Genomic DNA, 27044 nt, shown 5'->3' with positions numbered 1-27044 from the left:
AACACTTGGTTACAACAAAGAGTTCTAACTCGTTTACACATTAAGCCCTTGGCTTGAAGTTACATATAATACATCAAAAGTAAAACGACAAAACTATGCCCGCCACTAGCCTCCCAGCTAAGTCCTTGGAGGTGGCATGCTTCCTGTACCTGAAAATGATATTCCCATATAGGGTGAGCCACAGCCCAGTAGAGATACACTAAACCAACCATGGACAATGACTAAAACATTTGCAATTGATAGTTGGTCAACACTGATACAATCACATAAATTACATATTTATGTCAACGACTTACAAGTCCCATTTACTTTTCATTTTCCCTTTTTCAACAGATAAGCATGCTAGCTCTATCATCATTTCCACAGATATGTATAAAAACTATATCTCACATTCAGATAAACATAAAAGCTATATCCACATTCTCAACAGATATGTATATCAACAATATCCACAGATAAGCATACAAGCTGTATCCACATTCTACAACAGATATGTATATCAACAACATCCACAGACAAGCATACAAGCTGTATCCACACTTCACAAAGATAAGCATATGAGCTCTATCTTCACTTCTCTAGACAAGCATATGAGCTCTGTCTACGGAGTTCATCCCCTATCTCCTCCCAATACCTATCCGGTTTAGAGGTACATCCCCTATCTTCCCCTAAACCGCGGAGTACATCCCCTATCTCCTCCTCTACACATAACGTATATAAACACATTGGTTCTATATACAATCACACAATACACACAATTAATGTATTCTATCAACCGTCAAGTTCCATGACACATTCCATTGATTAGTTTCCGTTTACCTAATCATCATGCATTGTCTACAACAATCTCGACTATCCTCCACCGATAGCCCAAAGCAGTTATTTCTAAAACAGAAAATAAATGCACAAATGGATATTCAATCAACATTTCATTTCCTCATTTCTCACCAATTAATTATCCCAATTAATTAAGCAATGTAATTAGGCCATTTTCCATAATTACTATTTCAACCCTTAGGTCCCATTTTCATCAATGATTCAACAATCATTCCATTTTTTTTTTCTATGCCAAACATGCATCTAGGTTTATTATGAATAAAACCCCAACTTTTGTAAAATTACACAAAAGCCCCCAAACTTTCACAAAATTACCAAACCAAGCCCAACATCTCAAAATACCAAAATTTAAAGACAAAACCCATAGAGAGGAGTAGGTTATCCCTACCTCAAATTTGGAGTCCCAAAGGAGAAGACGACAAAACCCAACGTGCTCCAAAACCCGTGATTTTCAGATTAAAATGTAGCCCTCGACGATCAACAACTTTTTTGTAAAGGCCAAAGGTGAGCAAATCACTCCTACTAGATCAAAACGTAGAGAGAAGGTAGTATCTAGAGAGAAAGACTCAACAATGGTGTTTTTTGGAAAAGTAAGAGAGAGAAGAGAAAGTGAAAAAGTGATTTGAAAAGTCACAATTTCGGGACTTTAACCCAGGTCTCCGCTCGAGCGTAAAACACCCCGCTCGAGCGGCCACTCACAGACTCCCGCTCGAGCGGCCAACCTCCCGCTCGAGCGCAGAATGCACTCGCTCAGCACTTTTGCAGAACCAGGCCTCCGCTCGAGCTCCCAACCCTACGCTCGAGCTCACAACACTGCACAACAAGATACTGGATGGATGTATTCCCCGCTCGAGCGCCGACACCTCCGCTCGAGCGGACAGGCCAAAAATCTGGGCAACTAGTTTGGTTTCTAAACTCAACCAACCTGAAACAAACCTGCCCAACACATCCCATAACTCAAATACTAAGTAAAAAGGATGCAAACAAGATGATAGACAACTACCAACATCCACGGACACATGTCCGGATCACGGTATAACAAGGGTAAACCCGGGATCGCTATAGACACCATGTAAACTATAAATACATGGCCATCACAATGGATTAGACACCTGAAAAACTTTCTCTCTTTATTCCTACATTCCTGATTGTATATTCTTGTGTGATAAATACCCTAATGGAAATTCCAATCTATTTACCATTGTTAGTTGATCTTTTAGTGGTATTAGAGCTTTGTTTACACATAATCGTAGATGTCGAATTACAGTCCGGAAGAGTGAAAACTTTCCAAAATATTTTTACCAAAAATTCAGAGTGTTATTGATTGACAAGCTTAGGCATTAGTTAACTCCATTTGCTTATTTAATCCTCATCAACATGTTGTATTCCCAGAAACGTATCCAAAGAAAATAACAGTTGGTGGTGGTATTGTGACGAACCTTGTCGAAAGTGTGGCTGAATTATACCAGTGGAAGAAATTTTATAAAATAATTTTTGGTTCAACTTGCGTCAACACTATAGCACCATCTTGTTCGTCACAAAATTTTGATCACAACGGTGAAATTTGTTGGGAAAAACGGCAAACGTTTGATCCACAAAATTCAAATTTTAGTTTGTGGTCTCCGACTCAAGTCGCCTGAGAAGACGACTAGAGAAATAATACCGTTGGAGCATCTGTGTTGGAAATTCCATCCATTGGGCCAAATTCAAGAACAAAGAGTAAAGGTCCAAAAATTAAGCACACAACAAGGAAGTCTATTCCTTTAGGCCTAAGGATTAAAAAGAATTCAATTGGGCTAACCCAACAAGTAGCCCAAACAAGCCAGGCGCAGACAAGCAGCCCAAGGCAGCGGACGTAGCCCAGCAGCCCAAAGCTATAGGTGCAGCCCACTAGTCCAAGGCTGTAGTCCGCCCAGCACGTTGACCCCCATGCTAGCCCAAATCCGCGTTCGTCTACCTTGCGTGACCCGTGCCTATCAGCCCCATGTCCTGACCCACATTTCAAGCCGATTCAGCCTAAGCTGGTCCAAACCAGCCCAGCCTAGCCCAATCCTTGATCCAGCAGCAGCTTGGTTCAAGGGTTTTTTTGCCCATTCTTGTTCATTTCAAAGCCGTTTTCAATCATTCAAAATCCAAAAATTCCAAAATTCTTTTAAGAATTTTTCTTTGGGTCGTTGTACTAAATTTCCAGAAGAAATAATTAGAGAAGGAGGCTATCCAAGGGTGTTATCTAGGAAAACATCCAAAGAAAAATTATTTAATAAGCACCATTGTGTTCCTTGGGCTCGTAAGCAGGGTTTTGGGTTCAATAGGCCATTGGGTTTTTATCATTCTTTTTACCTAAGGCAAGAAGATCGTTCTACTTCTCTACGACGATATTTTCCTTATCACAGGGGCTGATTCAACAACTACAAGGCTTATCTTTATTAAGACTTGTTGAATTTATTTTGCTTATTTTTTTATTTTGTTTGTAATATCCACATTTGTATTTTTATTGTAACACATTTTCTTGAGAATGGCTATTAAAAGTGCTATTGATTCTTGAAGAATTGAGATGCTTAATGGAAATAATTTCCGAGCATGGAAACGCCACATTTCTTATCTTCTTACACATGAAAAAACATTGCACACTTTATCCACTTATAAACCAGATGATGATTCTAATTGGTTTCAAAATAAATGGATAGAAGATGATGCAATGGCAAAGGCAACTATATTATATAATATGAAAGACAACATTATTTTGCTATTCGAAGAACATGAAACTGCAAAACAATTGATGGAAGCACTAGAAAGTAAGTATGGAGTTCGATCAAACACTCAAATTCAATTGCTCTTGGACAAATATAATAACATTCGTATGAGTGATAATGATAGTGTTGGTGATCATGTCAATCAAATGGAATTAATTGCTAAAGAATTATCCAACGCTGATCACCCTTTCTCAGACAAAATGCAAGTAACTACCATACTTAATAGTCTTTCATTGTCTTGGGATCATGTTGTCACATCTTTAACTCATAGTGGATGAGAGATTTCAATGGTGACATTGCATGTACTCTTAGTTTTGGAAGAGGAAAGAATGAAGCGAAGGCATAAAGAAGGATTGTCTTCTAACTTGTTGATGGCATAATCTTTGCCATAACCACAGAATAATTCCCACACACCATTCAACAAGAGAAAGACTACTTTTTTCAAGAAAAAATGAAAGAAAGAGCTCTAGAAAGAATGGAAGAAGCAGCAAGGATGGAAAAAACAACATCACAAGAATCAGGTTGGCCAATGTTACAATTGCGGTCAAAAAGGTCATATCAAAGCCATTTGTCCTCAGAACAAGCAGAAAAAGGATCATATCCCTATTGCCATGACAGTTTCTGAAGCAATGGTACTTGAACCTTCATCAAATTCATGGTGGATTGATTCTACTGCAACTAGGCATATCGTGCAAAACAAAGACATGTTCGTGGAGTTTACTGAAAAGAAGAATGGTGAACATAGAATCTATATGGGCAACAACTCTTACAGTGATGTTTTGGGCATCGGCAACTGTCAATTCTCTATCAATGGAACTTCCATTGTGCTTCATGATGTCCTTTATGTACCCAGCATTCGCCGAAATTTAATTTCAGTTCCAGTGTTAACCCAAAAGGGTTTTAAGATTAAATTTAGGTTTAACACAATGTTGATTGAGAAAGGAAGTGTATTAGTGAAAGGTGTAAGAGTAAATGACATGTACTCTCTTCCTATTGATAATAATAAAGTATGTTTTTCTAATTATTTGTATGTTTCTACTAGTAATAGTTCTTATTTATGGCATCTAAGATTAGGTCACATTAATAAAAACAAAATGTCTCGAATGTCTAAAAATGGCCCATTACCTAAAGTGTGTTCAGATGATTTTGATATATGTGAAGCATGTATCAAAGGAAAAATGAATAGCAAGCCATTTCAAAACATTGGAAATCATCGAAATTACTTGAAGTAATTCATTCGGACATTTGTGGCCCTTTAAGAACAAAAACTCATCGAGGCATGGAATACTTTATTACTTTCACTGATGATTATTCAAGATATGGACATATCTACCTTCTTAAACACAAATCAGAGGCAATTGAAATGTTTAAGGAATATAAATTAGAAATGGAAAAGCAACTTGGTCGGTCCATTAAAAACTTGAATAATGATAGAGGTGGCGAATATGAAGCTATGGATTCTTTCTGCAAGGATAATGACATCAAACATTTGTTTACAATGCCATACACACCACAACAAAACGAGATTGCAGAAAAACGAAATCATACTCTAATGGAAATGACAAGGTCTATGATGACTCATGCTGATCTTCCTATTCATTTTTTGGGGAAAGTTTTGTCCACCACTGCGTACATATTAAATAGGGTCGAAACAAAAGCCAAACCTCTAACTTCTTATGAATACTGGAATGGAACTAAACCTAATGCTCTAAATCTCAAAGTTTGGGGATGTAAAGCACATGTACTTATTCCTAAACCTTTAAGGGATAAATTGGGAAGTAAACCTTGGGAATGCAAGTTTATCGATGGGAGCGGTTATCGGTTTTACCACCCTGAACGTGGATTAATAAAAAGTAGAGATGCTATTTTTCTTGAATCCACTGATCTTGTTACTCTTATTGAAAAATTAAATTGCTCTCCAAGATATCTCAAGATTCCTCTCTTCCATATTTGTCACAAGACCTACAAATTCTCCCAGAACCATCTAATAGTGGAAGGAAACGAAAACTAAATGGCATTGTTTTACCTACTTCAAATCCTGAGATAAGTGGGAGTAAGAGAGCAAGAGAGCAAGACGTCCATCTACGTTTTTGAAAGATCATTATGTTTTTCAAGTTGAAGAACTTAATAACTTAGTAGATGATCCTACTAGTTATAATGAAGCAATGAGTACCAGTGATGCTACAAAATGGCTTGAGGCAATGAATGAAGAACTTGACTCAATCAAGAAAAATGATATTTGGGAATTAAATGATCTCCCGAATGGAAGAAAAACTATTGGTTGCAAATGGGTTCTTAGAAAGAAATTCAAAGTAGATGGAAGTTTGGAGAAATACAAGGCAAGGCTTGTAGCCAAGGGATTTACAAAACAACTTGGAGTAGACTTTATGGAAACGTATTCTCCTATTGCAAAATTTGCCTTAATAAGGATTCTAATGGCGGTAGTAGTCAGGATGGATTTGGAATTGCATCAATTAGATGTTAAAACAGCTTTTCTCAATGAGAATTAAAAGAGAAAATTTATATGATGCAACCTAATGGTTTCCAGATCCAAGGCAACGAGGATAAAGTCTACAAGTTGAAGAAATCCCTGTATAGACTTAAACAATCTTCAAAACAATAGTACTTGAAATTCTACCGAGCCATTTTAGAAATAGGCTATATTGTGAGTCCATTAGATCATTGTGTTTATATCTGGAAAAATGATGACAAGTTAGCAATATTGTCTTTATACGTGGATGACATCTTGTTAGCAGGAAATTGTCCATATATGATTATAATAACCAAAATTTCTTGGCATCTAGATTTGAAATGATAGACATGGGTCTTGCAACCTATGTTCTAGGAATTAGAATTTCAAGAGATAGAAATTCAAAATTATTATATCTAGATCAAGAAAAATATCTAAACAAGGTGCTCAACAGATTTAATATGGATAACTGTAATTCTTGAAGAACACCAATTTGCAAGGGACAAAGTCTTAGTAAAAGTATGAGTCCTTAGACTAAGTCCAAAAATTGAGGAAATAAGAGATGTCCCGTATGCTCAAGCAGTAGGCAGCCTAATGTATGCTATGACAAGCACAAGACCTGACATTTGTCGTTCAGTCGGATTAGTAAGTAGGTTTTAATCTAATCCGAGTAAGGAACATTGGAAAGTATTCAAAAGAATATTCAGATATTTAAAAGGCACTAAGAATTTGAAATTATGTTTTGGTTTGTGTGATCTAGACATAAAAGGATACACTGACGCGGATTTTGCAGGAGATATAGATGATAGAAAATCTACTAGTGGCCATGTGTTCTTGTTTGGTGGGACAACAGTTTCCTGGTTAAGTAAGAAATAGAGTTGTGTTGCAAAGTACACTATGGAGGCTGAATACATAGCTTGCAGCACAACAGTCAGTAATGCGGTCTAGATAAAACGATTTGTTAACAGTTTACAATTAGGTATACCTACCAAATCGGTTAATATGTTTTGTGACAATCAGTCTGCCATCACATTAATAAAAAGTGGAGAGAATAGCTCTAAGGGAAAACATATTATAGCGATCCCGGGTTTACCCTTGTTGTACAGTGATCCGGACATGTGTCCGTAGATGTCGGTAGTTGTTTAGTATCGTGTTTGCATCCTTTTTACTTCGTATTTGAGTTATAGGATGTGTTGGGCAGGTTTGTTACAGGTTGGTTGTGTTTGGGAGCCTAGTGCTGCTGCCCAGATTTTTGGACCTTCGCTCGAGCTAGGAGTTGGTCGCTCGAGCGAGAGTTGAGTTCGTGTCTGGTGGGTCGAGCCAAAGTGGCTTCGCTCGAGCGAGCGCTTGCACCTGGTTCTGGACCTGAGAGTCGTATTTCTTGGCTCGAGCGAGCTTTTCTTGGCTCGAGCGGTCTGGTTTGTTCTTCGCTCGAGCGAGGAGTTGGTCGCTCGAGCGTGCTTCTGGTTGCAGACCTGAAGGTTTGAGTTGTTGGCTCGAGCGAGCATTCTTTCGCTCGAGCGCACTTCTGAGTTTTAGGCTCGAGCGAGAGTTTTCTGTGTCTGGTCGCTCGAGCGACGAAGGCTTCGCTCGAGCGAGCGTGTTTTATATCAGCGGACAGTAGCATTTTTGAACATCACTTTTTCACTCCCTTTTTCTTTCAAACCCTAGATCCGAGACTCTCTCTCTCTACACTTATATTCTCTCTAAGAATTGATCTCCCTAGAGTGTGAATCTAGCCTAGGGCCTTTGTTAAAAAGATAGAGGGCGTTGAGAGCTTCGATTTAATCTGAAAAAGTTGGGATTTGGAGCACGTTGATCTTCGAGTCTTCATCTCCTTTTTGGCTCAAACTTCGAGGTAGGGATATCCTACACATCTCAATGGATTTTGTCTTTAAATTTTGGTATTTTGAGATGTTGGGGTTGGTTTGGTAATTTTGTGAAAGTTTGGGGGCTTTTGTGTAATTTTACAAAAGTTGGGGTTTTATTCATAATAAACCTGAATGCATGTTTGGCATAGAGAAATGGAATAAAAGTTAAGTCATTGATGAAAATGGGACCTAAGGGTTGAAATGTTAATTATGGGAATTGACCTAATTACATTGTTTGATTAATTGGGATAATTAATTGTGAGGAATGAGGAAATGAAATGTTGATTGAATATCCATTGTGCATTTATTTTCTGTTTAGAAATAACTGCTTTGGGCTATCGGTGGAGGATAGTCGTGATTGTTGTAGACAATGCATGATGATTAGGCAAACGAAAACTAATCAATGGAATGTGTCATAGAATTTGACGGTTGATAGAATACATTAATTGTATGTATTGTGTGATTGTATATAGAACCAATGTGTTTGTATACGTTATGTGTAGAGGAGGAGATGGGGGATGTACTCCGCGGTTTAGGGGAAGATGGGGGATGTACCTCTAAACCGGATAGTGTTGGGAGAAGACAGGGGATGAACTCCGTAGATACAGCTCATATGCTTGTCTAGAAAAGTGAAGATAGAGCTTATATGCTTATCTTTGTGAAGTGTGGATATAGCTTATATGCTTATCTGTGGATATTGTTGTTATACATATCTGTTGTGGAATGTGGATATAGCTTATTTGCTTATCTGAGAATGTGGATATTGTTGTTATACATATCTGTTGAGAATGTGGGTAGTGCTTATATGCCTATCTGTTGAAAAAGGGAAAATAAAAAGTAATTTGGACTCATAAGTCGTATGACATAAATATGTGATTTATGTGATTGTATCAGTGTTGGCCATCTATCAATTACTAATCTTTTAGTCATTGTTCATGGTTGGTTTAGTGTATTTCTACTGGGCTGTGGCTCACCCTATATGGGAATATCATTTTCAGGTACAGGTAGCATGCCACCTCCAAGGACATAGCTTGGGAGGCTAGAGGCGGACATACCTTTTTGTTGTATTACTTTTGATGTATTACATGTAAATTCAAGCCAAGGACTTAATGTGTATGAGTTAGTACTCTTTTTGTTGTAACCAAGTGTTAACTTGGAAAGCTGTAAGCCCGTAGGGCATTTTGCTTTTGTTGTTAACATGTAATACTTATGTAATGAAACTCTCATGAATGAAAGAATGTGGAACTTTTGTATATCAATGTATGTCTTATTTAATGGGTTTAACGTTATTATTTTGAGGGCGTTACAACTTGGTATCAGAGCGTACCGGGTTCGAATACTTTGGGTACGTTGGAAGTGATTAGTATCACAATGGGTTTGTCTCGCTTGATAGAGACTTAGATGTAGTATCATATGCTATGTGCTTACTTGATAACATGTTTTTGTGGCTATGTGGGTATGGGATTTAATTTCTAGGATGTTGATTGGATCCTTGGGTTTCTGGGAGTCTTGTTGGAAAGGCACTTGATCAATGCTATTTCTAACCGGAACTCTAGTAACGCCTCGGGACTATCATTATCCAGAAATGAAATTCGTAAGTGCTTATGTGTTTATGTGCTTACGTGGAGTGAATTACTGTTGTCCATGTGTTAGGACGTGAGTGTTTAGTTTTGGCACATTGTGAATGTGCTAATGTTCTGTGTTACCTTTATTAGGATGTCAGGACGAGGAAGAGGTGCTAGGCGTGGTAGACCTGCGAGGCAGGAAGTACCGTTACAGGGTGAGATTCCGGCAGTGCAGGAGGGTGTTGGCCAGGCCAATGTGGCCGAGCCAGTGGGTCAGCAGGCCATGGGTGCTTTGGCCAGAGAGATAGCAGGAGCTTTGGGTATTCTTAGAGCTGGGAATCAGGCAGCTGAGGCAGGGCCTTCTTTCTTGAAGAGGGAGTTTTTCCGGTCTAATCCGGATGAGTTTATCGGGGATCCGAAGGAGCCACTGAAGGCTGATGAGTGGCTAGAGCAAATGAGTAAGACGTTCGAGATGCTTGGCATCGAGGACGGAGCACTGAAAGTGACCTTGGCATCCTTCCAACTGAAGGGAGATACGGGTCAGTGGTGGAAGTACGAGAAGGCTCGTGTTGGTAGTACTTGGGAGGCGTTTGTGAATGCTTTTCAGGAGAGGTTTTTGTCTGCAGCAGCTAGGGAGAAGCTGAGGGATCAGTTTAGCCGGCTTAATCAGCAGGGCTTGTCAGTGGCCGAGTTTGAGGCTACCTTTACTAGTCTGTCCAGGTTCGCACCTGAACTGGTGGCGTCTGAGGAACGCCGTTGCTTTGAGTTTGAGCGGAAGTTGAGGCGGGGCCTCAAGTTGAGAATTGGTGGGTCTTACATCCGGGAGTACAGACACCTAGTGGACGCTGCAGCTCATATGGAGCTCATGATACAGGAGGAGGATGAGGGGCAGAGAGGCTCCAAGAGGAGCCAAGATGGCCAGGGTGATGGTAGGAGGCAGAGGGGTTCTAATCCTCAGCAGTCGCAGGGTGGTGTTGCTAGATCGACCTTTCCAGTGCCCAGTGCAGACTTGGGGAGAGGCAATCAGGGGGAGTTTGCTTGTTACAAGTGTGGCCAGCTAGGTCACAAGGTTTCTGTTTGCCCGCAGAAGGGTGGGGGTCAGAGAGCTGCTTCTTCTTCAGCTAGACCGCAAAGTCAGAGTTTGGGCAGGGGGCAGCCCTTGTCTTGTTAACAGTGTGGACAGCCTGGGCACCTGAAGAGGTTTTGCCCACAGTTGAGTGCCACTTCGGGAGCGTCTGGTACTAGGCAGACGCAGGGTTTTCAGCCAGCTCAGTCTGTCCAGGCCTCGAGGGCCAATCCGGGAGCTTCGTCATCCCAATCTGTGCAGCAGTCTTTTGCTCCTAGAGGTGAGCAGGTAGACCAGGGGCCTACGGGGCGCGTGTATGCTGTTACCGCGCAGGATTTAGTACCAGCTCCATCAGTAGTGAGAGGTACTTTTCTGTTTTGCAACTCGGTTGCTAGTGTGTTGATTGACACGGGTGCATCTCATTCTTTTGTATCTGCTGCATTTGCATCGGTTTTGGAATTGGAGTTGGCACAGTTAGCATCTCCTATTTGTGTGGTATCGCCTTTGGGTGGTGAGTTGATCTTGAAATAGGGTGTTAGAGGATGTGATATAGAGGTCGCCGACTATAGGCTTCCTTTTCCGTTTGTTGTCATGCCCATGAAGGGTTTTGATGTTATTTTGGGTATGGACTGGCTATCGTCATACCGGGCTGTTATCGATTGCTACCGCCAGAGGGTCACGTTATGTACCTTGAGCGGGGAGTGGTTCCATTTCTTGGGAGACCGGGTTGGTAGTGTTTTGCCACCGGGGTATGATTCGCGAGGGCGAAGTGAGCTTAGTGGTTTACTTGCTAGCTTAGAGAGTAGTGAGTGTGATGAGTCTCAGATTGTGTTGCCGAGGGTGGTTTGTGAGTATTCGGATGTCTTTCCCGAAGATCTTGTTAGTTTGCCACCTCACCGAGAGATAGAGTTCTCTATTGATTTAGTGCCTGGCACGGCGCCGATTTCTATGGCACCTTACCGTTTTGCTCCAGGAGAGTTGGTTGAGTTGAAAGTTCAGCTCCAGGAATTGCTCGATAAGGGCTTTGTTCGCCCTAGTGTTTCGCCGTGGGGAGCACCGGCCCTCTTTGTTAACAAGAAAGATGGTGCCTTGAGATTGTCTATTGATTACCGGAAGTTGAATCGGGCTACGGTTAGGAATAAGTACCCTATGCCCCGTATAGATGATTTGTTTGACCAGTTGAAGGGTTCCGTTGTTTCTCTAAGATAGACTTGAGATCGGGTTACCAACAGTTGAGGGTCAGGAAGGAGGATATTCCGAAGACGGCATTCCGTACGCGGTATGGCCATTATGAGTTTCTGGTGATGCCATTCGGGCTTACCAATGCACCGGCAGTCTTTATGGACTTGATGAACCGGATCTTCCGGGAATTCTTGGATCGGTTTGTAGTCGTTTTTGTGGACGACATTCTTATCTATTCGCCTTCTGAGGAGGAGCACGAGGCACACTTGAGAGTGGTGCTTGAGTTACTTAGAGCCCATAGGCTGTATGCCAAGTTTGGGAAGTGTGAGTTCTGGCTAAGAGAGGTGAAATTCTTAGGCCACGTGGTATCTGGGGAAGGGGTGTCTGTTGATACATCCAAGGTAGAGGCAGTGCAAGATTGGGCACAGCCTAAGAGTGTGTTTGTGATCCGCAGTTTTCTGGGATTAGCTGGGTATTACCGTCGGTTTGTGAAAGATTTCTCCAGGTTAGCGTCACCGTTGACTAGACTGACTTGGAAGGGAGTCAAGTTTGTGTGGAGTGAGACTTGTGAAAAGTCGTTCCAAGAGCTGAAAGTTAGATTTACCATCGCTCCGGTGTTGATTATTCCGGAGAGAGGGTTGGGTTATGCGGTTTATTGTGATGCCTCACGAGAGGGTTTGGGATGTGTGTTGATGCAGGAGGGGAAAGTGGTAGCTTATGGCTCACGTCAGTTGAAAATACACGAGAAGAATTACCCCACACACGACCTAGAGTTAGTGGCTGTGATCTTTGCCTTGAAAATCTGGAGGCACTACCTTTATGGTGAGAAGTTCGAGGTGTTCTCAGACCACAAGAGTTTGAAGTATCTGTTTACACAGAAAGACTTGAATTTGAGGCAAAGGAGGTGGATGGAGTTCATCGAGGATTATGATTTTGAGTTGCACTATCATCCGGGAAAGGCCAATGTTGTGGCCGATGCCCTTAGTAGGAAATCCATTAGTGATGTAGCTTGTATAACCATCCGGGAATGGGAGATGTTGGGTGCACTTGGCGAGTTTGATTTGCTACTGGGCGAATCTGTTGAGGCTGCGGCCTTGTTTTCTGCTGTTGCGCAGCCTACACTTGTGACTAGAGTGTTAAAGGCACAAAGAGGTGACCTTGAGGTAGAATCACTCCGAGAGAAGATCCCCAGTGGGAAAGTTGAGAAGGGTTTGACGGTGTATCCCGACCAGAGTGTGAGATACCGAGACCGTTTGTTTGTACCGGAGTCTTGCCGAGAGGAAGTACTCTGAGAGTTTCACCATTCGCGCCTTGCGGTGCATCCGGGAGGTACTAAGATGTATCAGGATTTGGGTCGCCAGTTTTGGTGGCGAGGTATGAAGAGAGATGTAGCTGTTTTCGTATCGAAGTGCCTTACTTGCCAGCAAGTGAAGGCCGAGCATCAGAGGCCAGCGAGTTTGTTGCAACCCTTGCCTATTGCTGAGTGGAAGTGGGAGCATGTCACTATGGACTTCGTTGTAGGTCTTCCGAGGACTCAGCGGGGTAGTGATGCTATTTGGGTGGTTGTAGACCGGTTGACTAAGTCGGCGCACTTTATTCCTATGCGCGTGAGAGATTCGGTAGATCATCTTGCCGACTTGTATATTCGGGACGTAGTGAGATTGCACAGGGTCCCAATGACGATCATCTCAGATAGAGATCCTCGTTTTACTGCTAGGTTGTGGCAGAGTTTGCAGAGTGCCTTGGGCACTAAGTTGACCTTTAGTACGGCCTATCATCCTCAGACTGACGGGCAGTCCGAGCGTACTATTCAGATCCTTGAGGATATGCTTCGGGGTTGTGTCCTGGACTTCAGTGGGACGTGGGAGAGGCACTTACCCTTGGTAGAGTTTGCCTACAACAACAGTTTTCAGTCTAGCATCGGTATGGCACCGTTTGAGGCCTTGTATGGCCGACCGTGTAGGTCTCCAGTTTGTTGGGCCGAGGTGGGTGATGCACCTTTGTTGGGTCCGGAGTTAGTTAGGGAGATGACGGAGAAAGTTGAGCTTATCCGTAGGAGACTTGTTACAGCCCAGAGTCGACAAAAGAGTTATGCCGACCGTAGGAGGAGACCTTTGGCGTTTGAGGTAGGTGATCATGTCTTTCTGAAGATATCACCTAGACGAGGCTTGATGAGATTTGGGAAGAGTGGGAAGTTATCCCCTCGGTTTATTGGTCCTTTTGAGATCCTTGAGAGGATTGGCGAGGTTGCTTATCGGTTAGCCTTACCACCGCAGTTGTCCGGAGTGCATGACGTGTTTCATGTGAGTATGCTTCGGAAGTATGAGCCAGATCCATCACATGTGTTGGATTGGAACGATTTAGAGGTAGATGAGGATGCCTCGTATGAGGAGAGACCGGTTCGGGTCTTGGATAGGCGGGATCAGGTCCTGCGTGGCAAGACCATTCCTTTGGTGAAAGTCTTGTGGAAACATCACGGAGTGGAGGAAGCCACTTGGGAACGTGAGTTGGAAGTCTGCGAAAAATATCCGGACTTGTTTGTTGATATGTAATTCTGTATTTAAATTTTGCACAACTGTTGAACTTAAGAGCTTTTATATATGTCTTAGGTTGTGAAACATTGAAAATGTTTGGTTTATTGGAAGTATGTTTTGGAACTTGCCTCATATGGAAGTTGGATGTAACATTATATATGTTGATTATACTGTTGAAATTGGAAAGATAATGCGTAATGTTAATGCATGCTGAAAGTACATATGTTGTTTACATATTGTGAAATGCCTCTTGTTAAATGGAGGGGGTGACCGGTAATGCGTCGAATTGTTGAATGTTAAAATGAAACATTGTTTAAAATGGAGAAAAACTTGTTTTTGAAAACTTGTGCTTAATTTCAGGGACGAAATTCTTTAAGGGGGGAGGTTATAGCGATCCCGGGTTTACCCTTGTTGTACAGTGATCCGAACATGTGTCCGTGGATGTTGGTAGTTGTTTAGTATCATGTTTGCATCCTTTTTACTTCGTATTTGAGTTATAGGATGTGTTGGGCAGGTTTGTTACAGGTTGGTTGTGTTTGGGAGCCTAGTGCTGCTGCCCAGATTTTTGGACCTTCGCTAGAGCTAGGAGTTGGTCGCTCGAGCGAGAGTTGAGTTCGTGTCTGGTGGGTCGAGCCAGAGTGGCTTCGCTCGAGCGAGTGCTTGCACCTGGTTCTGGACCTGAGAGTTGTATTTCTTGGCTCGAGCGAGCTTTTCTTGGCTCGAGCGGTCTGGTTTGTTCTTTGCTCGAGCGAGGAGTTGGTCGCTCGAGCGTGCTTCTGGTTTCAGACCTGAAGGTTTGAGTTGTTGGCTCGAGCGAGCATTCTTTCGCTCGAGCGCACTTCTGAGTTTTAGGCTCGAGCGAGAACTTCTTGGCTCGAGCGAGAGTTTTCTGTGTCTGGTCGCTCGAGCGACGAAGGCTTCGCTCGAGCAAGCGTGTTTTATATCAGCGGACAGTAGCATTTTTGAACATCACTTTTTCACTCCCTTTTTCTTTCAAACCCTAGATCCGAGACTCTCTCTCTCTACACTTATATTCTCTCTAAGAATTGATCTCCCTAGAGTGTGAATCTAGCCTAGGGCCTTTGTTAAGAAGATAGAGGGCGTTGAGAGCTTTGATTTAATCTGAAAAAGTTGGGATTTGGAGCACGTTGATCTTCGAGTCTTCATCTCCTTTTTGGCTCAAACTTCGAGGTAGGGATATCCTACACATCTCAATGGATTTTGTCTTTAAATTTTGGTATTTTGAGATGTTGGGGTTGGTTTGGTAATTTTGTGAAAGTTTGGGGGCTTTTGTGTAATTTTACAAAAGTTGGGGTTTTATTCATAATAAACCTGAATGCATGTTTGGCATAGAGAAATGGAATAAAAGTTAAGTCATTGATGAAAATGGGACCTAAGGGTTGAAATGTTAATTATGGGAATTGACCTAATTACATTGTTTGATTAATTGGGATAATTAATTGTGAGGAATGAGGAAATGAAATGTTGATTGAATATCCATTGTGCATTTATTTTCTGTTTAGAAATAACTGCTTTGGGCTATTGGTGGAGGATAGTCGTGATTGTTGTAGACAATGCATGATGATTAGGCAAACGAAAACTAATCAATGGAATGTGTCATAGAATTTGACGGTTGATAGAATACATTAATTGTATGTATTGTGTGATTGTATATAGAACCAATGTGTTTGTATACGTTATGTGTAGAGGAGGAGATGGGGGATGTACTCCGCGGTTTAGGGGAAGATGGGGGATGTACCTCTAAACCGGATAGTGTTGGGAGAAGACAGGGGATGAACTCCGTAGATACAGCTCATATGCTTGTCTAGAAAAGTGAAGATAGAGCTTATATGCTTATCTTTGTGAAGTGTGGATATAGCTTATATGCTTATCTGTGGATATTGTTGTTATACATATCTGTTGTGGAATGTGGATATAGCTTATTTGCTTATCTGAGAATGTGGATATTGTTGTTATACATATCTGTTGAGAATGTGGGTAGTGCTTATATGCCTATCTGTTGAAAAAGGGAAAATAAAAAGTAATTTGGACTCATAAGTCGTATGACATAAATATGTGATTTATGTGATTGTATCAGTGTTGGCCATCTATCAATTACTAATCTTTTAGTCATTGTTCATGGTTGGTTTAGTGTATTTCTACTGGGCTGTGGCTCACCCTATATGGGAATATCATTTTCAGGTACAGGTAGCATGCCACCTCCAAGGACATAGCTTGGGAGGCTAGAGGCGGACATACCTTTTTGTCGTATTACTTTTGATGTATTACATGTAAATTCAAGCCAAGGGCTTAATGTGTATGAGTTAGTACTCTTTTTGTTGTAACCAAGTGTTAACTTGGAAAGCTGTAAGACCGTAGGGCATTTTGCTTTTGTTGTTAACATGTAATACTTATGTAATGAAACTCTCATGAATGAAAGAATGTGGAACTTTTGTATATCAATGTATGTCTTATTTAATGGGTTTAACGTTATTATTTTGAGGGCGTTACACATATTGATATAAATTATCACTATATTCAATATATAGTAGAGAGGGGAGAAATTAAAGTAAACTATATACCCTCAGAAAAGATGGTGGCCGACTGTGACAACCATGCTCCAGGTTAAGCTGTTAAGTCATTAATTATACATGTGATTATGTGTTTAATGTAATTTTGGATGCTAAGTACGTGTTTCGTTAAGAGTTTTGAATCCATATCTGTTCATCATAGGAAATTTGTTCTGAATTCTGCTAAAATCTGAAATTGAGGGCCATAAAGGCGACAGAAATCGAAATTTGTTCTGAATTCTGCTAGAATCTGCTCGAGCCACGTCTACCACCTCTTCCTCGTCCTGACATCCTAATAAAGGTAACAAAGAACATTAGCATAGTCATAAATGTGCTGAAACTAAACACTCGCGTCCTAATACTTGGACAACTGTAATTCACTCCACGTAAGCACATAAACACATAAGCACTTACGAATCTCATTTCCGGATAATGATAGTCCCAAGGCGTTACTAGAGTTCCGGTTAGAAATAGCATTGATCAAGTGCTTTTCCAACAAGACTCACAGAAACCCAAGGATCCAATCAACATCCTAGAAACTAAATCCCATACCCACATAGTCACATAAACATGTTATCAAATAAACACATAATGTCACACATAGGTCTCTAACAAGCGAGACAAACCCATTGTGATACTAATCACTTCCCACGTACCCAAAGTATTCGAACCCGGTACGCTCTGATACCAAGTTGTAACGCCCTGTAAAAAAATAACATCAAACCCATCAATATAGACATGCATTGATATAAAAGATAAACATCCTTCTATTCATCAGAGTAATTCATTACAAAAAGTATTACATGTTGACAACAAAAGTAAATGCCCTATGGGCTTACAACTTTCCAAGCCAACACTTGGTTACAAGAAGTGAGTACTAACTCATATACATATTAAGCCCTTGGCTTGAATTTACATGTAATACATCAAAAGAAAACCAACACAACAAAAAGTCTGTCTGCCTCTAGCCTCCCAAGCTATGTCCTTTGAGGTGGCATGCTACCTGTACCTGAAAATGATGTCCCATATAGGGTAAGCCACAGCCCAGTAGAAATATACTAAACCAACTATAAACAATGATTAAAATAGCAGCATTTGATATATGGTCCACACTTATATTCCCACTTATCACATTACAGTTTCATGACATTCAAGTCCATGTTACATTTCATTTCCCATTTCTTTTTCAACTTTGAGTTTGAAAACAAGGCTCAGAACCTGGCCAAACAGCTTAATGAGATTGTGACTCATCTTTAAAACACTTTCGAAATTTATGATGAACACACATTTTGATGCTGTATCAATAACACATAAACCACTTTCATACTTTACGAACAATACACATTTTGGTGCCGTATCAATATAACATAGAAACACTTCTATACTTCACAATTGATAACGATATACATTTTAGTGCTATATCAAATCAATTCAAACACTTTCACAATTAACACTTGATACACATTTTAGTGCTGTATCAATGTCACACAAAATCCGATTTAGAGGTCCACCCCCTATCTTCCCCTAAACCGTGGAGTACATCCCCCATCTCCTCCCACACAACACATGTATATAAACATAGATCATATACAGTCAATCAATACATAAAGTTAATGTATTATTCCAACCGCTAAATTCGATAGCATACTCAATCAATTAGTTTTTGTTTGCCTAATCATCATGCATTGTCTATAACAATCAAGACTATCCTCCACCGATAGTCCAAAGCAGTTATTTCTAATACAAAAAAAATAAATACACCAAATGGATAAAACATCAACATTTCAACTAGGTGAGCGATAAATGAATCCAACTACATCCTTTAATCCCATACAATTCCAATTTCAACATTCTCGACTCAATTTCTCATTTCTCAAATTAATTTCACAAATTAATTCATCAATGTAATTAGGACATTTCCCGTAATTAACAAAACAACCCTAAGGTTCCATTTCTATCAATAACCCAACATTTATCTCATTTCTCCATGCCAAACACGCATATAGGTTTATTATAAATACAACCCCATCTTTTGTAAAATTACACAAAGACCCAAACTTTCTCAAAATTTTCCAACAACTCCCAACATATCAAAATGCTAAAATTTAAAGACAAAGCTCATAAGGAGGAGTAGGATATCTCTACCTCGAAGTTAGAGCCCAAACGGAGATGAAGACCAACAATCAAAGTGCTCCAAATCCCAAGTTTTTTCAGATTAAAACAAAGCCCTCAACACCCTCTATCTTTTTAACAAAGGACTTAGGGTAGATTTACACTCTAGCTAGCTGAAACCTTAGAGAGAAGGCAAGTTTAGAGAGAGAGCGAGTCGGTTTCTAGGGTTTTCAAAATAAAGAAGATGAAAAAGTGATGTTTTCCCTACTGCTGTCTACTGATACAACACAGGCTCGCTCGAGCGACCAGACACAAGAAACCATCGCTCGAGCGAAGAAAGTCTCACTCGAGCCAAAAACTCGAAGCTTCAGGTTTGCAACCCAGAAGCTCACTCGAGCGACAGAATTCTCGCTCGAGCGAAGAACTCGAAAACATACAAGTCGCTCGCTCGAGCGAAGAAAATCTCACTCGAGCCAAGAAACACAGCTCTCAGGTCCAGAACCAGACGCAGACTCTAGCTCGAGCGAAGCAACTCTGGCTCGAGCCACCAGACACAAAACTCAACTCTCGCTCGAGCGGACAAACCCTGGCTCGAGCGAAGGACCAAAATTCTAGACAGCAACCATTTGCTCCCAAACACAACCAACTTGCAACAAACCTGCCCATCACATCCTATAACTCAAATACGAAGTATGAAAGGACGTAAACAGGGTTTATACAACTACTAACATCCACAGAACCAAGTCCGGATCACTGTACAACAAGGGGTAAAACCCGGGATCGCTATAACCAACTTAAGAGAGAGTTTTATAGAGAGAGAGAGAGAGAGAGAGAGAGAGAGAGAGAGAGAAGAAGAAGAAGAAGAAGAAGAAGAAGAAGAAGAAGAAAAAATTTGATCTCCATAAATTCATCAACTCAAGGTAGGAATACTCCTCTAATTTCATGAAATTGACTTGTTATACTCATGAACCCATGGAATTTAAGTTTAATAAGAAGGAATCAAGCTTAATTGGAAGTATTATGGAATAATTGAAGTAGAAAATATATGTATGATTAAGATAAGGAAGAAATTGGTGAATTGAGTTCATAATCATGACATGCATGGTATAAATTTGTAGCAAATCCTGTTTATATATTTGTTTCTTTCATGGTTCATGTAATTTCATATAATTTATCCATAAACGATGAGTTTAGAACTCTCAAGTATATAGTTTAATGGTGTAAATTAATGTTGAGAACTCATATGAGCATTAAAGAGAAGAATTGTAAAAATTAGTTCAAGATTTGAACATGCATGGCATAAATTCGTGAAATCATAGTCACAAACCTGCTTTCTTGCATGCCTTCTAATGATTTCAAAGGAATTTCTTCATAAGAGTTTAAGTTGAAGCTCTTAAACATATGTTTAATAAGTTTACAATTTAATTAAAGAGTTTGAGCTTTCAATTGGAAATTTGGGCTTTGGTTTTAAGTTTTAATTTGTATTTGATGCTGGGAATTCAAGTTAAGTTGTTTTTTTGAAGTTGAGAATTGAGGAGGAAAACTCCATGAATTTTGAGAATTGGGACTCAAATATGCATGTTTTATGATTTTACACTTCAATTCTAGATTTTGATCTTGAAGTAGAAATTGGGTATTGTTTTTTATTTGAAGTTAGAAATGTAAAATGCAAGATGTTTTAAGAGTTTTGGAGTTGAAATGCATAGAATTGAAGTTGTGTTTGCAAAAGAATGAGTTCCAACATTGAAGCAAATTTTCAGATTGAATTTGGCCTAGAACCTCACGTGCGGCTGTGAGTTGCACGTGCAGAGAACATAACATAGCAAGGCTCAAACACGGTTTTAATTGTACATACGGAGTGCACGTGTGGCCGGCCCTTCCGCATGTGAGATTTTCAAGTTGATTTCGGTTTCGTTTTTCTTAGTTTGTCCGATGTTATGGGCCTTCATTTGCATGGTGTTAACATGAGTTTTAAAGTCATATGCATATCATGAACACAAAAGAAATTCAAGAACAAATAGAAATAACTGAACGAACAAGTACCAAATAAACTGAATAGGTTTAAGAACCAACTGAATGAATGGTATGTAATTGAGTTGTTATGCTTGAATGTGTTTGTTTAGGTCGGACGCCGCATCTTAAACATGTGTTTCGAGGGGCCCACTGCGAGTAACAATAGTGTAAAGCTATGTTCAAGTGTCAATTATTTTTTGAATGATATTACTAAGTTCTATTTCTGAAACGATACTGTTTATTGAATGAATGATTGCCCTATTTTATGAACTATATTCGTGGCATCCATAGCATACTACTACTATTTACTGCTATTGTTACTGTTACTGTTACAAAGATCTCTGTTAGTTCTAATTCTCGGAACTACTGTTTACTCTATTGATGGCCATCAAATGACTATTCGGTCTTAAAGACCTACTGTACTATTCTGCTATTAGATGTACTACGTATGACTGCTATGATTTCATATGGCACTGCAATGTATGAAATAATGCTTTGTGAACTGATTCACTACTGAAACTGATTGTTTTAAATTGTTATAAGGACATCATTTATAAATCCCTTTAGACAATTGTTATTCACTGGGCTCTAGCTCATTGTTTAATATATATATGTAGGTGATCAAGCACCAGACCGGACTTGACTTAGCGGTGTCAACCCAAACCCTATTTTTGTCAAGCCAACCACCTTGCCTCACTGCGAGGTTCCGAACAGTCAAGCTCCAAGTCTTAATTGGGTGGTTGAGTTCACCATTTTATTCTTGTAACTAAGTGTTTGAATAGTGTGGTGACAAGTGTTATATATGGTTATGGCTGTTGATAAGATTGATTTGTGTTATTGGGATTAGATCCCTAAACTATGGTTATGTTTTAGAACAAAGCTTGACCTGGACTATGTGAATATCTATATAAGTTTATTTTCTCATGTAAGTCCTCACAGCTCATTAGACGATATATTTTATTCTTTATTGGCTTCCACTAGCCCCGTTTACTGTATTACTGTAAAGCAGGCCTTTGGTAATCTCGGATTACTGGCAGATTACGACACTAAACCTATAGGGGCAGGTTTGGGTCATGATACCGACCCTATGACCAAAGGGTTGTCTCTAGAAAAATTCAGAGAACATGTAGCTAATATGGGATTGAAAAATGCCTAGCTAGGTGTTTTAGCTACTTATATAAGAGCATAGTCGGATGACTCTAGGGATGCTTGGATAACCGATGCTATGCGACTCTATCTTGCATGGAAACATGTGTTTGGCCAGATCACAAGGTAGAGGAACTGACAAGGTATGGACATCATAGTTAGCATGAGATGTAAACTCCATAATATGCAATATGCTGACTAGATGATGTTGTCTGCTTGATCAGCAAAAAGTCTCTTTGTTAAGGAAAACCTTCAGGAATGGGCCCTAAAGGAAGCACTTAACAATAATTTCGGTGTAGGTCGACACATGAGAAATGTGTGTGGCTAAAGTCGTCAATGGTGATTGGGTATGGACTATGAACCCAGCACTGAAAATTGATGTTGTTCACTTGAAATATAGTTAATTGAAGACATTTGGAATGTGTTAACATTGGGAGAACACATTTGTACAAAGGCGGTCAGATTGATGGAAAAAACATGCACACGTATGGCTAAGTCACAATTAGACATCGATCTATGAGATAAATTCATAGATGAAAGTTGGCATAAGGCAAAATTTTGGTACCAAAGTAAACATGTTCAACTCAGATTTTTATTACCAATATTATAGTGTGCTAAAGCGGGAGATGAAGGTGTGAAAGGTGTTCACACCATAATATCACACCAAATCATAACCTAATTGGTGGTAACATAGAACCTTCCCGTAGGAAGAAACAATCTGGGAATTAGTTTGGTTTGAACTTGAAATTCAAAGACACAATGCTTTGAAGCATTGTGACTCTTGGCTAAGGAGACTTAATACCAATGGTTGTAACCATTGATAAAGAGACCATGTAAACTATAAATACATGGCCATCACAATGTATTAGACACTCGAAAAACTTTCTCTCTTTATTCCTACATTCTGGATTGTATATTCTTGTGTGATAAATACCCTCATGGGAATTCCGATCTATTTACCATTGTTAATTGATCTTTCAAAAATGTTGTTTCTATATTTTCTTATATTTGGTTGCAAATTTAAAAAGTGGTGGAGGTGGTGTAATGGCGGGGGTAGCATGGCAATATTGGTATGATTTTTTGTCGAAAAGATCAACGGAAAATGTTCTCCATCTCTTAAAAGGAAAAAATATTTGCCACATAAATTAGTCAACTGAAAATGTTTTTCTTTTGACTTTATTTTTCTGTTATACCAAATGCTTTCTGGTCTTTGGCGGGTAGCACAAATCTTACTAACACTGTGTTTGGTTGGAGGATTTGGGAAGAGATTTGGAAAAGGAAAAGGAATGGGAAAAGGTAGGTGAAATATGAATAAAATATACCTACATTTCATCTAGTTTCACACACCTCTTTCCTTTCTATTTCTAAATTCCTTCCCAAATCCCCTAATCAAACACAGCATAACAGAATATTAATGCATTTCTTGTAACATTAACAAATTTCAATTGTAAAATAAATATGAACTTTTAAGAAATATTTTAGGATAAATTATTTATAAGTCCTATTTGGAAGACTTATCCATGATATGGTCCTATGAAAAAATTTATAATCCAATAGGTCCTGTGGTTTTCTTATGGATATATTTATCCCCAATCTTAATTAATTCATAACCTAATTAATGATAATACCATATATGGGAAATCCAAAGTTACCATAGATTGTGATCATATCTATATGGTTAGAAATTTGAAATTCAAAATAACCTAATTAATGGCAATACCATTATGGGAAATCTAATATTACCATAAATTATGATCATATCTATATGATTAGAAATTTGAAATTCAAAATAACATAATTAATGGCAATACCATATGTGGGAAATCCAATATTACCATAGATTGTGATAATATCTACATGGTTGGAAATATGAAATTAAAAGCGTAAACGTAACATGTAACATCGCGAACGCCATGTGATAGTCCCAAACCCAACATGACATTCTCATAGGCTTTTGAAATTCAAAATAACTTGATTAATGGCAATAACCATATATGGGAAATCTAATGTTACCATATATTGCAATCATATCTATATGGTTGGAAATTTGAAATTCAAAATATAAATGTAACATGTAACATCCCAAACCCAATGTGACATTTCCAAACCCAACGTGACATTCTCATATGCTTCTCATCCCAAACTCAAAGTAAATGTAACATGTAACATCCCAAACCCACCGTGACATTCCCATATGCTTCTCATCCCAAACCCAACGTGACATTTCGATACTCCACCATTGAATTATGAATAATGTAACCTCCTAAATATAATATGTAACATCCAAACCCAACTCATATATTGAACCACTATCACTCCCAACCCAGCGTAACTTCAACATCGAGCAATGGGATTCAATCCACATTCAATTACAAACCCAAATCCCTAATAATTTTGTGCAGCGTACTGTGACATGTATGTAAACACTGATTACAACAAAGACACGATACACATTCAAACACATATATAGCCGAACAAACACTACAACATATAAGAGTTTTAGAGACCAAATGTTTTGGTTTCTAAAAGTGAAAATTTTGTTGCAAAAGGCATTTAGGGACCAATTTCTATCGTCACGAGGATAGTCGCTAAAAGGCCATCTTGAAAAGTCAAAAACAAGGCTTTTAGTGACAAAATTTTGAAAATGTCACTAATAGACTTTTAGGAACAAAATAATTTGGTCTCAAAAAGGTTTATTTTTTTAGACAAAAAATTTGGTACCAAAAGGATAATAATTCATTACTAATGTCTAATTTTCATTGCTAAAAATATAATAACGACACTTTTCGCAACAAAAATATTTGGTCCCTAAAAAATAATTTTGTCCCTAAATTTTAGTCTCTAAAACCTTAATTTTTTGTAGTGAAACACACAAATGTCATCTACTACATGGTGTATGTGGATTAATGTTACATACTAAATGTAACATGTATCGTAAAATGATCATCCAAGTCCCAATACACAATTGACATCCTACGACGTGGTTCATATTCGACATCCAATTAACAACCAAAACCAAATACCCCCAACCCAACCTTTAAACCCATACACACCACCCCACGCATCGAACATATCAAAACACATCAACCATCACAATGTCAAATAAACACATTCAATCAGAACATTGGTCAAAGTGTGCCTATCAATGAGTGTAATAGATTGTTAATACCCTATTAAAGATGAACAATTCACACTTCAACAAACAACAACATTTCAAAAAAAAAAAAAAAACCCTCTTTCCCTCAATCGATTGGAGTCGAAATCTGTTGAAGGAATCAACACACAACCCACAAACTTTATTATATCATCGACCATATTCACATCCATTTAAGCAACATTTTGAAAATGCACTAGAATTTCGCGATCAAGGCAAAAAAAACTTGCACGATCGTTACCTATAGATTTATCTTTTGTTAAACGGCTTCCTAAACATAATATGATGAATAAGAAAATAAGGTATAATATAGAAACAAATTAGGGATATAATAATACGCTAATATCATTCATTTATAACTCATAGGACCTTATGGAACACAATCCTATTTAAATAAGACTTCAAACTATAAAAGAATATTCATAGGATTTCACATTAAATAAGTATTCCAAATAAGACTTATAAATAATTTTTCCAATATTTTAATTTAAGCTCTAAAATGAAGTGTATGTATATATACTTTTCTTTATCTTTTATTATTTTTCTTGTTTATTTTGTAGCTAAGTAAATATAAAAATTAATATTTTATAAAGGGTGCTTGGTCTATAAATCTAATTTTCAATTTTTTAAGTTTAAAAGTCCACACACTAAATTATGGGTAAATTACAAATACGCCCTTTGAGGCTTGCTTAAAATATGAATTGCCCTTGTGGTTTGGAAAATTATAAATACCTCCCTGTCATAATTTTTTATTTAACATAATTAATTGAAAAAAATGAAATTTCTAACTGTTCACCTATACAATAATAAAAATATATGAATTATTAATTAAAATAAAATTTTAACATTATCAAAAACTGTTAATTTACTTGATGATTTATTAATAAAAGGACCTATTTGTTATAAAATTAGAAAACTTAGGGGGCATAATGTAATTTTTAAAACCACAAAGGTAATTTGTATTTTAACTAAATCTCAAGGATGCGTTTATAATTTATTCCTAAATTACTATGTCTGTAAAGATATGTTTCAGTGAAATGACCAAAATACCTATAAACATATTTGTGTACACCTCTCTTCTTTAGGTTTTTCCTTTTCCATGGCCCAAATCTCTCTCTCTCTCTCTCTCTCTCTCTCTCTCTCTCTCTCTCTCTCTCTTTTAGCTCCAACACAAACAAAAATCTAGGGTTTCATTTTCTCTCTCTCCTCTCTCCTCCTTATTCGAACCATCACCTAGCACTCTACACTTGACATCCTCACCGACGTAGCTGCCAAGTTTAGATCGAAGGCCAGCAACAACCACTACGAGTTCCCGAAGATCAACCCCAACATCCCCTTCAGATTTTGCGAATTCCACTTGCCGATCACAATCCAACACCTTCTCTCGTCACTGCCCATTGTCCGAGTTCATCATCGCCAGGGTGTTTGATCGTCTCAGCTCCCTCTTCGCTACCAAGCTCCACCTCTAGAAGTACTTCAGCATCAACTATGCAATTCTCATCTTGATCTGCGTCGCCTACGCGATTCTTTCTTTATTTCTTGATCTATGACAGTTGGATTGAAGATGTAGGGGAGCTGTTTGATAAAATGTCTTAGAGAGGAACTGATAAGGGAGAGAATGTAGGCAGTGGTAGACCATCACTTCCATCAATCTTCTTTACTTCTACATTTTCTCTTTCTTTTTCTTATGAGTGGTAGTGAGAGTGAGAAGTAGCGATGGAGGTTAAAAGCAGTGGAAAAGTGGCTATATGGTAGAGGGTGGCTGAGGGAC

At 38.9% G+C, this 27044-nt stretch overlaps 1 pseudogene; it reads left to right on the top strand.

Annotated features, from left to right (window-relative positions):
• Window positions 1-5755: 5755 nt before the first annotated feature.
• On the top strand, window positions 5756-6100 carry LOC145802239 (putative mitochondrial protein AtMg00820 pseudogene; annotated as a pseudogene).
• The last annotated feature ends 20944 nt before the right edge of the window (window positions 6101-27044 follow it).

The sequence above is a fragment of the Camellia sinensis genome, chromosome 11 (genome assembly GCF_055761805.1).
Source record: "Camellia sinensis isolate YWXY chromosome 11, ASM5576180v1, whole genome shotgun sequence".
Classification (NCBI taxonomy): domain Eukaryota; kingdom Viridiplantae; phylum Streptophyta; class Magnoliopsida; order Ericales; family Theaceae; genus Camellia; species Camellia sinensis.
This window is presented reverse-complemented; position numbering and strand designations above follow the sequence as displayed.